This window comes from Petaurus breviceps, unplaced genomic scaffold (assembly GCF_028583685.1).
Source record: "Petaurus breviceps papuanus isolate PSGF00001 unplaced genomic scaffold, PetGlider_PUasm1.0 90762, whole genome shotgun sequence".
Lineage (NCBI taxonomy): Eukaryota > Metazoa > Chordata > Mammalia > Diprotodontia > Petauridae > Petaurus > Petaurus breviceps.
In genome coordinates this window covers 2414877-2420580 of record NW_027187339.1, presented here as the reverse complement: position 1 = coordinate 2420580, position 5704 = coordinate 2414877, and the positions used below count along the sequence as shown (strand labels likewise).

Genomic DNA, 5704 nt, shown 5'->3' with positions numbered 1-5704 from the left:
GAGAGGAAGGAGAACCTTATTATTACTTTTTATAAATGTCTATATTTTTAATACCAGAAAATGATGGTCTCCGTGGTGCATAGATATTTATTTTTCTAAGTCATGGGTGTTATGATGAAGGGCAGGAGGAAAGCTTCCTTTCCCCATCTCAGTTTCCATACCTTGCTTAGGACTTGCAACTGATTTATACTGCTCACCAACCTCTCCCTTACCGAGGTAGAAAGAGTGGACTGAGGTGGGTGGGGGGGAACTATAGTGTGGGGCAGGGTAGAAATGAAGTGGAGGTGGGGAGGAAAATAAGCCTCAACCATTCGAAAAAGCTTTGCAGGGTTCCAAGCCTTCACCTTTCCCTACCTCTTCTTTCCAATGAGCTTCACTGGCTTTGCAATAGGCAGCATCACCCAGTACCCTTCAGATCTGATACCTGGTACTGAGTTTATAGAAAAGAAAATCTAGACCAAAGGCCCTATGGCAGAGGGAGGCATCAGTGTCCCCTAAATTCTTCAAAATAAGTAAGCAAACAATGACCATGCTTGTGCACACACATGACACAAATGTGCACACACATGAATGTACTAATATGCATATATGAATAAAAGTCACGTATAAGTATGTACTTGAATGTGTCCATCTAATCATGTGCACGTTACATTAAACACCCAGATTCAGGCACACATTCCTGTACATATATGTTGATGAATAGGTGAGTGACAGAGAGGATGCCATATATTCACCTCCTCCAGGTTTTCATCTGTAAAATAAAGGGGTCAGATTAGACATCGTCTAAGGTACCTTCCAGCTCCAAATCTATCATCCTATCATACTGTACTTAAAGCAGTGAGAAAAGACAGATGTGAAAAATTCTCTCATTGGATGGCTTTGGGAAATCTGCAGAAAATTGCACAGAGAGTGAATGACATTGATAGTGCATATGTGGTGTCCAAGACCTTTGTCCACTGCATGTCACAGAGTAATGCAAGACCAGTTAATGAGATGGTGGCATTCTCAGAACAGAAAGAATCCTAGGGTGGATGGGGCCCTGTAGAGAACAACTCACCCACCTTTTTGCCTTCATACAGGAGATTTTCCCCAGGTCCCTGACAGAAGGAGTGGGGTCTTTTTATGTGCATTTCCCAGAGCAGGAAGCCCCACAGCCTACCTTGCCCATCTGTTCCAGTGTCTCATATGTCTCCAGGCCTGGAAGTTCTTCTGTTTGCCTAACCTAAAAAACCTTCTGTTGTAATTTAATTCAGGTATATTCAACAAAAATGTCCAGAGAGCCTGATTGTGTTCAGCATTGTAGGAGCTATAAAAAGCCCTCATCTTTATTCCTTTCTGAATAGAGGTGGAGAACAGCTACTGTGTAGACACTATATATGGTTATCTACAGGAGAAAATTTGGGGAATGTCTTTGTCTAAGTAGTTAGTAAAGGTGACCTCCCTGCAGTAAGCCAGGAAAAGGCCTTGGAGCCCAGTGACCTTTATTCCAGTTCATTGTGGTGCATGGATGGTACCAAAAACCACTCAAGAAGGCAATAGTCCACCTGAAGCAACATTTCAATAGTAATAACTGATATTTTCATGGTACTTTAAGGTTTGTAAAGTTCCTTATCTCATTGATCCTGACAGCCTCTCTATGAAAAGTAAATGATATTATTATTCCTATTTTATAGATGAGGAAACTTAGTCTGAGAGAGGTTAAGTGACTTGCCTGGAGTCACACAGCTTGTGTGTACTGATGCAGTATTTGAACTCAGTCTTCTTCACTTCAATTCCAATATTCTATCACTGAGCCACCTAGCTGCTATATAAGGTCTGGCATTATACTAATTTACAGATGAAAAAATGCAAACTCAAGAGAGATTTAATACATTGCTTATTATCATATAACTCATGAGGATAATAAATAGGATTTGGACACAGATTACTTCTGATTCCAAATTCATCTCTCTTCTTCTTGCCCTACATGGCCTCTCCACTTTTATAACAGCAACCCTTCCCTTCTCCCCCCAGGTCAAGAAATGACAGTGACTCCTTATTGCTCAATGGGTCAAATTCATACTCTTCAGTCTGGCATTTAAGACCCTTCAACTGACCCTGTTAAATACTCTGGCCACGATATCTCTCAAAAATCTCCTCTAGTCAGAATATGTTCCCAAGAAAATAGGTTAATAGGGTCAGAGTTTTTGAGTTGTCAGGGACCTTAAAAATCATCTATTCTAACATCTTGTTCACCAGTCAATCACCAAGCATTTATTAATCACCTACTATGTGTCAGGTACTAGACAGTAGTCCTGCAGAGACAAAAATGAAATAATTCCTGCCTTCAAGGCAATTCCATTCCCTTAGAGGAGACAACATATACTTGGATAAGTATATATAAAATAAATGCAAGGCAATTTGCTTGGGAGAGGCACTAGTAGCTGGAGGGTGAGAAACAGTCTCATGTAGAAGGTGGCAAATGAGATGAGCTTTGAAGGAATCTAGGTATCGTAAGAGGCAAATGTGAGGAGGTAGTGAATTCTAGGCAGGCAGGACAGCCTGTATAAAAGTGTGGAGGTGGGAGATGGAGCATCATGTGTGAGGGACAGCAAAGCCTGAACTACATGGATTCTTCTGTACAAGGAAAATTGGCCCCTGACTTCTAGGGAGGGTGCCAAATACAACTTATGATTCCTTCAGTTCAGTGTACTAGGAGAAACACATGAGGTAGGATGAAGTCAGGGTAGATTTCCTTTCTTAAAGCATCTCCCCTCTATTACATGCTACTCTCACTTTCTAACGGTTTCTGGTGGTTGGTTCTCATGGATAAATCTTATCTCTCTAAGCAGACTCTAAATTTGAGGGCAGGGACAGGGTTTACAATGTTGTTGGTAACCTCCCCATAGTATTATGCAAATGAATTTAAGATTACTGGGTTGTTCAATGAAGGACTAAGATCATTCTAGTCTATGGTCGTAGACTACATCCATGCATATTTGTGGTCACAAGGAGGATCACAAATAGTGTATGGCTCAGGGTAAACACATTCCCCACTATTAGAAAAGAAACTCAAGAAGAACTGATTTCAAATCTGGCCTCAAACACTTACTAGCTGTGTAAACCTGGGCAAGTAACTTACCCTTTGCCTCAGTTTCCTCATCTGTAAAATGGGAATAACAATAGTACCTACTTCCCAGAGTTGATGTGAGGATCAAATGAGAATTAATATCTGTGAAGTGCCTGGTGAAATGTGTGGTAGGCACTAAATAAATACTTGTTTCCTTCCTTCCTTCTTTCCCTTTTTCCTTCCTTCCAGTGGTGAGGCAAGAGCATCATTTTCCTAAATCGAGAATGTCACCAAACCATTCTGTGTATACATTAAGTCTTCCATAAATGTTTGTGGATAGAAAGGGGGATGTGGGGGGGGGGGTGGCAGAAACAACACAGGGAAGACCAGAAGGGAAAGAAGCCAGATCACCTGGGTGGTGTTATTTCTAGTGAGAGTGGGATAAAGTCGGTTTCTAAGTGTCATTGATCATTTTTCCCCCATGATGGGTCACATATGGTAAAGGGGGAAGGAAAGAATTTGGACACACATGGACTATACCTACCTATGTGCTCTTATTTGATGTACATGAGAAGCAAGGACTTTGGATTCAGGATTGGGGAGGAATAGGAAGCAAGCACATAATTTAGAAAGATCCATTAGATGTCCCTTCCATTCATCCTCCCCAAATACAATGCATTTTAAAGGGAAATAAAAATTGTTTTTTGTTTGTCTACTCTGAATTAACTATCACCGAACATTTCCACTTGCATGGACCATCAAGATATGGTAAATTAAAAAAGCAAACCTCATCAGCAATAAAAGGAGTATGTCTCCTAGTCATCACTTCCTGTGTTAAAGAGCTAGGATGTCTATCTTGCTGAGATTTTGGCAATATCAGATGGAATAAGAGTGGGAATGTTTTGGTCTGAAGGCTTTCATCATGTGGAGATGGAATCTGGTCTGATTTGTGCATCAAGGTTGGCACAACATAGAAAGAGCCCTGCACTCTGTCATACCAAGAGTGGCAAAGAGGCCAAGGTCCCCTTGAATAAAGGCTCTCAAACAGGCCTTTAGGATGATGAGATAGAGTCTTAGAAAAATTGCTCTATCAGAAAGACTTTCTGGGTTGCCTCTGAATGGCTTTATCACCCCTATTATTCTGCCCTTATAAGAAGATGGACCCCCAACCTCAGGAAAGGTACTAAACATAACCATAGCCTGTGAGACTCCCCACCCTCAAGTCAAGGAAATTAAATATACAGCACATGGCTCTCCTGGCTGCCTTCCTGAATCTTAGTGCACTATGGGAAACATTGTTTTCTGGGGTGTTACCTGGGCCTGCTTCTCAATCTGAAAAATGAATGCACCAGGGATGAGGTCAGGCTAATATTTCCCTGGAAAGCATACATCCTTTTTTCTCCTTAGATAATGCACTAAAATGCTGCTTCCCTAGACAACAGATCTATTGTTCTCAGGGTAGTTTACCTGCTCTTTGCATCTCTCCTGTCCTTCCCACATTACGATGCTAAGCAACAATTGGGAGGTGAGGCTCCATCTTTGTTCTGAGGGTATGTGGTCTGTCTCCTGTGATCTCAATAGAAATTGGGCAGATTTTGCATGGGTTCTAAGGACATGCTTGAGTTGGGCCTGAAGCAGTGTTGCAAATGGCAGCTAGGTGGTGTAGTGAATATAGGGCAATGAACCTGGAGTCAGGAAGACCGGTTTAAACTCTGTCTCAGACACTTACTAGCTGTGTAACCCTGGGCAAGTCATTTAACCTCTATATTCCTCAATCTCCTTAGGTACGAATTTGGGGTGATGATAACACCTACTTCACAGGGGTTTTGTGAGGATCATACAAGATAATATTTGGAAACTGCCTTGCACATAGTAGGTACTTAATAAATGCTTATCCCCACCCAGCAACTTGCCTAAGCAGGTGTCCTGCTCCAATTCCTTCTCGTGATCCTGGATTTATTAAAGCAATACCAGCAGAGTATTTAGGGTTATGGAGGTTGTTACCAAGCTAGAAAGGCTTCAAGTGTGGACTGGTAAGGAGTCATTGTTCTGTCATCCATCACCCTGTTGGCCACCAGGTGGTGAAATTTTTGGTCACAGGAATTTACAATTATTTACTAGGGCACATAGTGGTTATAGTCTCTGTCACTGGTGACAGAATGTCAGCTCCTTGAGGGCAGAGAATGTTTCCCTTTTTTCTTTGTATTCCCATGCATATAGTAAGCACTTAATAAATGCTTGTTGAGGACTAGCTTTGGTGTCATTCTAAAAGATTAGAATGATACAGAGATTAACATGGTCCTTATGTAAGGATGATATGCACATTTGTGGTGATATATATTCTTGTATATGAATAAATTATATATGAATAAACAAATACATGAATAATATGTATGAATGAATCACTTAAAGCTTGTTGATTGATTGTTAGGCAAATCATCATTGATAAAACCCTAGATTCTTGAGATATTGAAGAATGGGGAGCTGGTGATATATCAGACATGAAGTAGTGTTTCAAATAACCATCTATCCAAATAGACTAACTACAAAGAGTCTGGCTTTGTCCAAGTCAGAATTCTGATTTTCTTCCTCTGTCCCACTTTATCCAAGTGTCAAAATGTACAGGACTTCAGACTTCCATGTCTCCAGGAAAGA

The 5704-nt window shown here is 40.9% G+C and overlaps 1 pseudogene; it reads left to right on the top strand.

Moving 5' to 3' along the window:
• Positions 1-5295: 5295 nt before the first annotated feature.
• LOC138146497 (U6 spliceosomal RNA) lies at positions 5296-5396 on the top strand (annotated as a pseudogene).
• Positions 5397-5704: the final 308 nt, after the last annotated feature.